This window comes from Bombyx mori, chromosome 15, assembly GCF_030269925.1.
Source record: "Bombyx mori chromosome 15, ASM3026992v2".
Lineage (NCBI taxonomy): Eukaryota > Metazoa > Arthropoda > Insecta > Lepidoptera > Bombycidae > Bombyx > Bombyx mori.
This window is the reverse complement of record NC_085121.1, coordinates 18,008,947-18,022,686: the sequence shown is the minus strand read 5'-3', so window position 1 is coordinate 18,022,686 and position 13,740 is coordinate 18,008,947.

Below are 13,740 nucleotides of genomic sequence, written 5' to 3'. Positions count from 1 at the left end.
AGAATGTCGGAAGAATAAATGAATATAAATCTATAAAATAAATCTTTTTCCGATATTCCATGCAACTGTGATCTCAAAGGGCAGACGAGTTCTCAACGAATTCTGAGTTTCTGTCCACGAATACAAAACTATTCAAATCGCATTGGATAAAATACATAAATGGCGAAGATCAAACCATTTTAATCATTTGATCACACAAGGTGTGTGCGTAATCAATGAAATAACAATAAAATTTCACATTACTGATGATATTTGTACGTAAGTAAAAACAAACATGCGTTTTCTAAGCGTCGCTCGATGGAGGTCACAAACAAAGGCGAGACCTCGCATAAGTTCACACATTCGTATGACGCGGCGACGTACGGAAGAAAGTCGGATATGAAAACTCTAGTAACGTCAACAAGACAGAATTACTAGTAAATGTAAACTATACATTTTAGGGATGTGCTCTTTCCTATGTGGAATGTTAATTTAAAATAACTCTTGTCAATGTACGATACGGGTTTGATCGTCGGTCGCAAAAACATGCTTAAACAATGCTTAGGGCAACCCTAAACATAAAATTTTACATGATTCTTTTTAAATGTGGGAACACACTATAAGTATGGGAGTTACAATAAAATTCTGGTCGTATATGCACGTCTTGTACATTTTAAAATATAAATCCTTTGCTCTGAATATAGTTTTTATTGAAGCTAGCACCAAAATACCGGTCACTGGACACACCAGTCCACGGTCTACACAAACAAAAAGTCAAACTAAAAATTTTAATTATTTTCTTGTTCAGCTGATACTCAGGTCAGCTCAGGATGTTAAGCCAGAGTTAATATGTTTGTCGTATTGTCATCTATCTTTGATGCGTGTGCAAATTTTCAAGTTAATTTGACGTCTTGAAGTTGATTAAAATCACGATGAAACATTTCGTTACACAGATAAATAGATACAGGTCAAGTTAATAAGAGATCGTTAAAAAATCTGTTGCGCAATTAATTGTCCACGTGGGTCGGTAATACAGTTTTACTACAAAAAAGACTTCTTCCAACTGGTATGTGAGGTAGCCTTTGATCTAACGTATCTTACAATCTTGAGATACTAGATGAGACAAGCGGTTATATCCAGGTGATATTTTGAAGATAAGACGAGCCCTGAATGGTGAATGGAATTAATTTATATTTTTATGTCGTTTTCGAAGAGACCAACATATATACGAAACTATATAATACAATTTAAATACAGCCCTGTTAAATAGATAAATACCTTCGCATTAAAACATCCGTGCAAACGCGACACGAACACACAAATAATGTCGCGTTACAACAACACACAGGCGCATAGTACAGACAGCAAAATAATATTCTAATTTATTTGAAAAAAAAATTGTACTCAAAATATTATTACGTATTACTAATGTGCACTTTTAGATATTTCAAACGATACTGCTTATCGATTTTGGTTAATAAAACGTTACCACGTTTATGAGGTTGAAATCTCAACTGTAATGTAACGATTATCCCATCCTTAAAGCACATGACTACTCCATGCTTGAGATAGGCAGGATGATGGTAACTATCCATGTGAAAAAAACAACGAGAAAAGAAAAGAAGATGTGACAGAATTATCGACACTTGTCCACGAGCACATTATATGTATAAACCAATCCTTTCTTCATTAATCACCTGAATATCGAGAATTACCCCATCGTCAATGTCGCAATGTGTGAGTTCACGTCTTTATTACCTATCAAGTATAGATAAACTGATACATTGTAATGATATGCTCCTTGTATCAAACAATAGTAACCTCAAACTCGAAGCTTTGTGTTCAGTCTTAGAGCCGCGGTAATTATTTCTTAATTAATAATCAATTAAACATTCTACTCAATTTTGCAATAATGGTAATTAATAAGAGTTTGTAACGGCGCTTTATATAATTGTTTGGACACAGACAAACAGTGTTGTGACATAAGATTAGATACTTTTTCTCAAACGCAACTCCCTAAAAAAACCTACGTTATTTAATTAGTTACAATAACAGAGGTCGTTGCCGACCGTACAGTCGCGGAGAGATTCTTTCCACAACCCACTTACATAGAGAGCCGAAGATTTCACCGCGTCGTTATAGACACGCTGCTAACTACGGGCTTGTGGTTTATTGATACAATGTCAGCGAAGGTAGATGAGCATTCAGCCCAACTGATGTTGAGTGGTCGCAGTGAGATAATGTTGTTAAACTGTCAATCCAAATCGATTTTTTTCAAAAACACTACATCCGCCTTACGATGGCAGCGAGCGACAATAAATGCACACACATTTATTTAGATCCAGTATGTGTGACTATGTTATGGTTAATAGCTACTGGTACTACTACTACTACTACTACTATAGTACTTAACTTTATCGAAGTGTGTCATCAAATCGCTAAGTTTCTACAGTTGTGCAACTACACAGCGTAACATAAACCCGCAGACGTACAACATCCCGACTATGAATGATGGGGTCAGCTGTTACAAGGTTGAATTGAGACTATCTCCGGTACTTAGATGAGGCGCGAGTTCGTCCACCTATCTAACTTTTTCCCCTACTTAATCGTTGGTTGCCTAAGGGGCTATTCCAAATATTCTCGGTCTGATAGTCGAGCTTATGGGCTCAATCGGAGAATTTGTTAACACTGGCCACTTTTCCTATTAATGTCAAGTATTTAAATGACTTTCATAATTAAGTAAACGGGTAAAAAAGGTTGTTTTTTTTTAATTGATTATTTTGTTGGTTTCTTTCAAGATAGCTATTTGGCTGTGGCCTTGGGATTGCTGGCATTCATGACCGGCCGTGGCCACTCACTATCGGCAAATATAATAGAACTTAATAACCATTCTGTTTGCAGCAAGTACTATTAATGGGAATTGGTTTCTTGCCATATAGTAAACAGGTGTACTATTTAGGAAACACAAACCATACAAGACATAATTTATCAAGTTTTTTTTTGAAGTCAGCTCCTAAAGAACCTTTTTCGGGATTGAGAATTTTGAGTGAGCGTCTCAAATTAAACTCCGATCCATGGGTCCTGTAGTGGATTTTTTGGAAATATACAAGCCCTATATCGGAGTCCAGAGATATTTCTATGAGAAGGCCACTACGTATGTACCTTGAGACGGGAGCTCGACAGTATGATGGTATGAGGCTGGGCGGTATGCTGTAAACCATACGGGCTCACAAAACGCAACGTCACAATAAAAATGATGTGCGAATTAATATAAGCGATGGTACCGCGCATGCCGTCTGTTCGTCTAACAACGTAACCGTTCAATAAGGAGGCCACGGCAACCTTTGCAAAGTTCGTGCGAAGATCAAGTGAAATGCAAGTCAAGAACCGACGCGACGCCGTATACTTGAACTTGTGTCTTGACCTTACTACCTTACTACCCAAGCTGCGAGAGTGAGCGTTTTAATTTATTAAATTTTTATTTTGAATTTTCGACCACAAGCTGTCTGAACTGCGTAAAGTAAAGTTCTTCCGTAGGAATATTAACTCTCTGCCCACCAAAATCACATGTGAACAAACTTCACACTATATGTTTTTTCTTTATTGCTTAGATGGATGGACGAGCTCACAGCCCACCTGGTGTTAAGTGGTTACTGGAGCCCATAGACATCTACAACGTAAATGCGCCACCCACCTCGAGATATAAGTTCTAAGATCTCAGGTATTGTTACAACGGCTACCGCACCCTTCGAACCGAAACGCATTACTGCTTCACGGCGGAAATAGGCGGGGTGGTGGTACCTACCCGTGCGGACTCACAAGAGGTCCTACCACCAGTGTGAAGATATTTCAGATTAACACAAGGCGTGCTGTCGTCTTGTCCTACGAAGTCTTGAATCTGCGATCTCTTTGACCGGCGCCTTCGTGTCGCTGGACCAATACCATGATTTATGGCTAATTAATTTACAAAAATAAAGAATTAACATAATGAAATGCAGCGAAAGTTCTAAGACCGCAAAGAAAGTTTCAAACGAAATAAGTTTTTATCCCATTTCTACCTTTACAAATGCCGGATTTTTTGGTTGACCTTTCAAAATTTGCGTATGTATGTATTGAGAAATGATGAGCTTTTTCCGATTTGTCACTTGATTGTGATTCATCTTTTAATCTCAAAAACATTATAAGTTTCAATTCAAATATACTAGATGTCATGCACAGAATTTTTTTAATAGCATTTTGTGTTTTAATTCGTCAATTCTTCTATAAATCAGCAATTACGGTGAAACTGAATTTTTTTTTTTTTTTTATTGCCTTTGTAGGCAGACGAGCGTACGGCCCACCTGATGGTAAGTGGTTACCGTCGCCCATGGACTTCAGCAATGCCAGGAGCAGAGCCAAGCCGCTGCCTACGGCTTAATACTCTCCACAAGCCTCGTTTGAAGAAGGACATGTCATAGCGTTCGGGAAACACCGTGGAGGGGAGCTCATTCCATAGCCGGATGGTACGTGGCAAAAAAGACCTCTGGAAACGCACTGTGGATGACCGCAGTGGCTCCAGGTAGTATGGATGAACTCTACTCCGGTGGCGGGCGGTGCGATGGTAAAAACGAGACGTTGGTATCATCTCGAACAATTCCTCAGAGCACTCCCCATGGAATTCATAAGCTTTAGTAATACAAAATAGTCACTACTGTTGCCCATAGTCATCAGCTATATGAGGTATCCAGCCAGATTACAGACAACGAGTTAGTTCTTGTCAAATATCGTTTGAAGAAGGGTCATAGTGCTAAGCTACCCCATGTAGATCGTTACATAGTTATTCTAATAGGCATAATGAAATGATGCGTTCTCGTTTGAAAACCTTTCGCTTTTAAATCGACAATAAGATTTAAGCTGCAATTATTGATTCGAATTTTGACGTTTATATAGATTATTAGAATTTAGCGTTAGTCTGCCTATGAACGCTACGAAAGATCTACTATACCTACGTTTGTTTTAGCAATATTACTAAGATGGTGCATTGGGGGTTTGCGCAGGTAAATACCGTTATAGTCCTTATTAACGCGTCTAAAAATCATTTATACTACATAGGATTTGAGCTGATATTTCCGAGTAGTCCAATTGAACTTTTTTTTATTTTGTGAAATCAATACAAAAATTATCATATTAAATCGCTTTATGTTCTGTTTTAGACCAACGTACGACCTCACAGACACAAATTCTAGGTTAACATGATTAATTACACAGATTTGAATATCGTGAGCGTTCTCCGGCATGACCGAGTCGGAGCTGCATTTAGATTAACGTTTTTTTAATTAAGCCATTGCCATGAACTTTTGTACAGACGGCGAAAAAATGAAACTTCTTAATTTCGATCGAATTTTGATAAAAGGAAACAATTGATCAAACTTTTTTTTTATTTCTCCGTGATTCCACATAGTACCCTACACGTGTGATGGTAGTGCTGTGGATGCTTATTAATAAAAAAAACGAATAAGGATGGCCTCCGTACATATGTAGTATGTCTTCTTTTGTTTTTGTAAAGACTATCTTTTTAAACTAGAGCTCAGTGATGCACTTGCTATTACTTCAGAATAAACATGACAGATAAGGATGTGGAGTCTCAGTACAACTGTAGCTCGTGCCGTTTAAAACATACGAAGTTTTGAGCTGTAAGCATTTGTGAGCACGCATTGTGAGTAAATTAAATCGAACATATATCCGTATATTATGAATGTTAACGAATGAATTAGGTCATGTAAGTATCGGCTATCGGTAGAGTTGCTCTAAATTATTTAAGTCAACTTGAAAAATTGTCAAAATCTATCTACAACCTTGACCATGACATCAACACTTCCGTTTGTAAAGCAGTGCCGTGTTAGAGCGAGACGGAGCAAGTAATTGGAGTAGTTCGAGCGGGACGGCGATACGAGAAAGTGTGCCACTGACCCACTTTGCGAAGACATCCGTAAACATGCGATTTGTTGCGTGAGAATGCGTTTTGTGCTCACAAACAGTTTGATGCTTATAAAATCGTAAACCTTAATAAATACGGCTAGAATTCATTAATATAAAATAAAACTTCAAGTCTGCACCTTATCTACTACTAGCGACCCGCCCTCGCTTCGCTTCGGAAACTGTAATTTATTATTAATTTCTCCACTATTTAATGGATGTTATTATACATATAAACCTTCCTCTTCAATCACTCTATCTATTAAAAAAAACCGCATGAAAATCCGTTGCGTAGTTTTAAAGATTTAAGCATACATATGGACGATAGCAGATATAGGGACAGAGAAAGCGACTTTGTTTTATACTATGTAGTGATGGTAACAACTATAATCGTGACTATATTTTTTTTGTGCGTTTATTCCGTGATGGCTACCGTAGTACAGTAGAAAAAGAATTATACCCTTTGTTCACGATTCAATATAGTGAAACACAAGCTGTAGGTCTGCACTAAATATGTAGTAGAAGATTTCAGATTATACACACCCGGCTCGTAGGTACAATTAATAACCGTTATTTATCTTTAAAAATATTAACTCAGGTAGGTTGGAATAACCGTAATGCATGTACAAATTGCAACAGAAATAAGGACATTAATACCATCGTGGATAAATATTTTGTGGGCAGCGTTGTATAATGTAAAAACTGTTTTTTTTACCGTTTTTATTTGCAATGTAGGTGAGTATTTTGGTAAGATGTGCCTCTTACGGGAAATATGGCGAGAATTTATCGTGAGTGTAGATTTAGGAACTCGTTATTTTGCGAAGCGGGTTTGGAAATAAATAATTTTAAAAATATCTCGTTTTTTATTTAATGTTAAAGCATATTGTATTTAGAATGTATATAATTCCATGTTCATATTTCGGTTTTCTTCATCATTATTCATGTGGTGTGATCATTCTGCGGTTCCAAGCCAACGTTTCTACTTTAAAGTGTAAGCTGCCATCACCAATACCACAAAAAAGACGTATTAATTATTTACGTCTAATTTCTCCAATCTTACTTTTAATTTACCTGCTGTGTCTATCGTCAAAAATACTTTTGTTTTAAGTTTCAATATATGTAGGTATACACTTTTTAACGCGTCCAACAATTATTGAGATAATTTTATTTAAACATGACTTTTTTGCTTATTTCTCTTTTGTTTTAAATGAGTAATAAAGCCCAGAGAAAATATCAAATGTACCTAAGTGGAGAAAAATAACGTGGCTTAAAGTTTATCAAAAAAGTTTTATGCACTAAGCTATATAGCAAGTAAATCTCTGTAGGTGTGTGGTATCTATAAAAAATTGCACCACCCCTGTCTTTCAGAGATTGTGGTACACAGTGGCTAAGGGATTCCCGGCGAAAAGGGCAGCAGTGTTCTCTGAGTATTAAACTAGAGTACAGTGATAGCACCCATAGACACAACCCACTGAGTTTCTCGCTGGATCTTCTCAGTGGGTCGCGTTTCCGATCCGGTGGTAGATTCTTCGAAGCACTGCTCTATCTAGGGCCATTGTTAGCAACACCTTCGACTTGAGCCCCGAGAGCTCACCTACACGCTAGGGTAACGGTGATATAGCCTCTCAAGGCTATCAGCATAGCTAGGAGAAAAAAGTGATAGTATTGGGTGACTCGTGTTGTGAGCTCGCATGGGTACCGCCATCCTGCCTATTTCTGCTGCGTTAATGTGTTCCAGATGGAAGGGTGGAATAGCCGCAATGTAATGAATTGAAACTTGCACGCACTTCGACCTCACGTCCCAAGATATGTGCCACTATATTCTTTGTGTCTTTAAAAATATATAAATAAATAATAACAACAAAAAAGAAAAGGTTAAAAGGTAATAAAGTTTAAAAGTAAAAGTCTAGGAGTTTGCTATAAACTATAATACTTTAAATTTATATGCTGACCTCGTTAGCTATGCTTCTGGTAATGCTGATGTTCAAGAGCGACAGAGGCCACTCTCCATCCTGCGAATCCAATGCTGATCTGCCTTCGAAGGCAACAAGGCACTTCAACACGCCAGCCCTAATAAATCTTAACAATTAACAAATGTGGTAGGACCTCTTCTGAGTCGCGCATTTACGTGGTAGATGTCTATGGGCTCCAGTAAACACTTAACACCAGGTGGGCTGTGAGCTCGTCCACCCATCTAAGCAATAAATATAAAAAATGTTAAAGATTTTTGTTATTCTGGGCCTAATTCGTGCCGAGTTCATACTCGTCTTGTTTGTGTATTTCTCACTCAGTCAAAAACAGGCAGCTAAACCTGCCGATAACCATAAACCTCATTTGACGGTCCTGAATACGTAAGATCAAGGTTCGTTGATAATCAAAAGCCGTATTCCGTCGAGCTGCACTTGTTTCGTGATGCGCGTTACAACCGGCGTGCCACATACGAGCGGACAGCGTTTCGCCAATAACTGTGTCAGACTTTGCAGGGCGAGAGTGAATGCGGGTACAGTTAGACGCCATGACTTTTACTTTCCTACCCCGCCCCGCCCCGCCGCGCTCCTCCCCGCGCCTCTACGCGCGTTTCATTTGCATTTTACCTCTTGTGTTTTATGCTGGCCTGGTACTAGGCAAATGTTTTTAGAATTGGACTTTGGGATGCCAACACATAGACTTATACTTACTTCTGTTGAGAAAGATAGAAGCCTCCATTACTTTAAAATACGGTTATCTGATTTTCCACAGAAATATGATACTTTAAATTTGTATAATATTGTATGGAAATTCTAGTTTTTAATAATAATAATGCATTCTGGCTGTTATTAGGAATCACTACTTTATTAATAAGTCCAATATACAGTTTTACCAACAGCCTAGTGATAGTGACACAGCAAAAGCACGCTAAAACTTGAACATTAATTGTTGAACATAAAAAATTCAGAAATTCTACGCTTCAAACTAAAACGCAAGTTGCAGCCGATTTAATCAGAACGGCGACTTAGATAGAGCTCTAAGCCAGAAGAGACTTCGTTTTCATGTTTAGCCTACTCATCATCATCATTATCCTGCCCTTCTCCCAATCACCTGGGGTCGGCGCAACATGTTTTCTCCTTCCATACTCTTCTATCATATACCATTTCTTCGCTCACTCCCCTCCTACCCATATCGTCTTTCACACAATCCATCCATTTCTTCTTAGGTCTACCTCTTCCTCTATATCCTTCCACATTCATAGTTAACACTCTCTTAACAACCTCATTTTCATTTCGTTCGTTTCATTTCATGTTTAGCCTACTCAATGCAATAAATAAATAATATACCCTCAGGACACTGTTTTGAGCTCTCTGGAGGCACATGATTTTGATTTGCTGGCTGTCGACCACAGTTGGTTTCCATACGTCCAGATCAGTTTTATTATTGAGCAATACACTCTTAACTTGTTGGATAGGGATAAGGCAGCCTGTCTACCCAGAAGCCAGAGTAGGTTTTCAAATCTAATGTTAATTTCGTTACGCTTCGTTTTGATGTGGTCTTTCCATGTCATCCTTCGGTCCAAGTGAAATTCAAAGTACTTAACACAGGTTGATTGCGGCAATGTATCGTGGCTGAGTTTGACTGGAGGACAAGTATCACATCTTAGGGTAAATGTGATGTGAGAATTGGGGGCGCTTGCTTTTATGCGCCACTTGGTCAGCCAAGTGTTAGTGACATCGAGCTGGGTTTGCAACAGTCTGGTCGCTTCATTAGGATCACAGCTACAACTGAGGAAGGCTGCATCATCGGCAAAGGTTGCTACCGCTTACAATACAAATCAAATACAATACAAAATACAAATAAATGATGAGGTTAATCTCACCCCACCTGAGTAGGTCCGTGATCGCCCTTGGTGGGTGGAAAGTGAAGCGCTTCTAGTGAAACTGACCAGCTAATCCTTCTTTCATAAAAAAGTATGTAATACAAAAAAAAAATATGGTATTTGAACTAAACATCTGAATCGGCTCAGTCAAGGCACATCGCATGCACCGGGCGACTTATCCTTTAGGCCACGACAACTTCGAACCTTTAAAACTAAATTAGAGGCACAGATGACTGGCATTTGTACCTATAGTGCTTACTTTTATACACTTTCCTTACATATATTATGTTGTGTAGGTACTATACAATGAAAATAAAGAAATCAATAAATGATATCGTTCGAGCGACGCTACTTTTATTACGACGAAGCTTATGTTAAAACAAAGGCTACAAAACGGTAATAAACCAAGTAAAATTTTTATTTATTGCATAGATAGGTTGATAGGCTAACGGTCCTTCTCGTGTTAAGTGGTTACTGAAATCCATGTCCTACCTTTCCAACCGGAATTTTAATTACAAAACTAAAAACAAATGTTTGCAGTTTTATAATATTTGTGAGTATGCAACGAATAGCTACTTCAGTTTCCTAGTACTTCATGGATCCACATATTTTCCGTTGCATTAATTACATTGCGCGCTAACGTCATTGATTAAATGAAGTGGTTGTATTGAAGTTTGAGCTGAAAGTGGTGCAGTAACAGAACCATTTGTTTTATTGACCTTGTAGGCAAACGACCATTACTAGATGGTGAGTGGTGACCGTCGCCCGTCGACTTCAGTAATGCCAAAGGCAGAGCCAAGCTGCTTGCTGCCTAGCTGCCATTTTTTGCAGTAATAGTACTATGTTAAAGTGGAGATTACAAGATAATTTAACCTAATCTAAAACAGCCCGCGCTCGAGTCTAGCATGAGATACAGCACATCCGAAGCAGTCTACGGGAGAGGGGATCCTTTCGGGCGGAGTGCTTGTCTCCCTGCCCCCACCGGGCGCAGAACCGACGGTCCTCGGCGTCAAGGCGATCAAGGCGGTCCTTCTCAGTACTGTGCTGTCGCTTACATTTCTTGTGTGATGTTAAGACAAATGCAATAAAATGCCATTTCACCAGTTTAGACGTATGTGTCAGACCAGAGAACTTTTAAGGCAAAAAAAAAGAAACTAGTGGCTTCTCGGGCTTGGCACGAGTCCGTCGGGATAGCGTTCTGAAAGCACACAACAGAAGTTACACATATTTATATTAATTATTCCTGAAATGGTTGCTTCTTCGTTTCAAATTGACGACAGGAACATTTAACCCCTAATTCACTCACAAGGCAAAATTTTGCCAAACCCCGAAATTATTTCTAACCAGAATCAGGTATATGAAACTTCGTGATTCTTACTTAGAAAATGACGAGCTTCTTTACAAACGCTCATCCCTGACTTTACCTCCTTAGGGATGAAATTTCCAAAAATCGTTACAACACAAAGGCATGTACTGCCAAAAATTCAAGATTTTCCTTTTTGTTTTTTGTTTCTTAGATGTATGGACGAGCTCACGTCCACCTGGTGTTAAGTGGTTACTGGAGCCCATAGACATCTACAACGTAAATGCGCCACACACTTTGAGCTATAAGTTCTAAGGTCTCAGCATAGTTACAACGGCTGCCCCACCCTTCAAACCGAAACCCATTACTGCTTCCCGGCTGAAAAAGGCAGGGCGGTGGTCCCTACCCGTGCGGACTCACAAGAGGTCCTACCACTAGTATATATTTTTACTATTTTATGATGCATATAGTAAAAAATAAACTTCACACATTCATAGCAATCTCACGTATGTTTCGTACACACACATGGGCGAGGCACGTGCGCGCGCGTCCGAGTCTAGATTCTAGATATCGCACGTAGCACCTGACTCGCGTAGTGAAGTCTGAACGTGGACGAACTCGCGAACAAACAGCTGATTTCGTAATTAGGGGCACTGCACTCATTGTTGTGACGTTTTCGGAACCGGATGTGGCTTTTAGTTCGCGCTGACTGTAGCAACGTATTTATACTATCAATGGCATGGCAATAGAGCAACGGTTGTGTTTTTGAATTGCTAGTCTGTTTATTTATTTATTTATTCACTACTAGCTGACCCGGCAGACTTCGTAGTGCCTCAATCGAAAAATAAAATACCAAAATTTTTGTACAAAATAAACTTAAAACAAACAAAAGGAATCCGTCCCACGGGGGACACAACAAAGGAAAAACAAAATTGTTATTTTTATTTAATTCCGAGCATTTTCATATTTATCTACCTTTTAAACCTTCTCTGGACTTCCACAAATAATTTAAGACCAAAATTAGCCAAATCGGTCCAGCCGTTCTCGAGTTTTAGCGAGACTAACGAACAGCAATTCATTTTTATATATAGAGAAGAGAAGAAGAGATAAGGAGAACCAACAGCCAACTAACGTAGTATAATAATATAACAAATAATTAAAACAAAAATCCAATTAAAGGTCCTTACCAATATAAACAAATTAAAACACTAGAAAAATAAAAAACATAGAAAAAAAAAACAATCAGCAAGCAAGAAACAACATAAGCAAAGCAGGAATACAACAGGCTAATTTAAATGTATACTTATATAAATGGCACAAATTAATAAAAATCCCTTCAGTACCCTTCAGCCCGTCATTACCCAGGAAAAATCGGGCACTAAGCTGACGTCTCAAAGTGTTTTGCAGCAGAGCTTTTAGCGTCTAAATTAACAAACGAGCTTGAGTTACGGACTCATTCCGCCTTAAGTCGCCTCATCTTGTCACCTTGTCACGAGATGACAAGATGAGACCAACTATTTTTATATTTTTATATAACCTGATTTTTGTTTGCCTACCTAGTCTTAATAACCTCGAGAAGTTATGCTAGGTTCAACGGACGTGTAGGCAAGTTCATGTGGCTCAATCTGAGGTCCTGATAAACTAGTTATTAGTAAATATAACTTGTGCACCTAGCCATGTGACTCCCAATCGGAACTAATTACATATGAGCTATTGTTAGAGATGCCACTCCTATTATTTTAATTTTATCATCGCACCACCCGCCGCAGTTTATCTCGACTCGACTCCTGGAATCACTGCGTTTGTCCGCAGTCTCTTTTCAAAGATCATTTTTGCCTCAACCATCGGCTTTAGACTGAACTGCTCTTCGTGGTATTTTTGAGCACTATAACATGTTCGTCTTGAAATGAAGTTTGACATAGATCGGCAGTGGCATACAGTCGCTTAACTGCACGTCTTCAACAGCGAAGCTGACTACTGACTAACAGGTGGGTCTGCATGTCTGACATCGAGGGCTGTTGTATAAGCAAGGTGTTGTTGAATTAAATTTGACTCCCAGAAAACTAAACCGACTAAAAAGAGGAAAGGTACTCACAAAATGCTTGTTATCCTGATATTGTTTGTGGTATTCTGTCCCCGGGGCACTGTTTTGGATTGCTGGAGTTTAAGACACACGGATATAACGTAGAATTTGAATAGCAAAGTTTGCGAAAACAGTATTTTAGAGTTAAATAGATATTTTAGAGTTACGCGCGCGTTGCGAAGCATCGACTCAGTTTTTTTTCTTCGCCCGCTAGGAGGCGCGTTATAATTCTTCACAAAGCCGATAGATGGCGTGGATTACAAAAAAAGAATTTTTAGTCGGTTCCTTAACAAGGGCTTTAAAATAACTTAAAATTAATTATGTTCGCGAGGGCCTTTAGTTGGTAATCATTAACATTGACAACGACATGGTCCCTGGTTTGGTTTAAGTTGTTTGATTACTGCAGCTGAGTAACAGCGACTGTTTATCGTAACGTGTAGGTACCTACTTACATTCATTACTATTAACATTCGGAAATATTTAGTGTTCCTTTTTAAAGATGAATGAATGAGTTCAATGTGTTAAATTAATACCGAAGCCATAGACAAGTAACGCAACACCGCTGTTCAT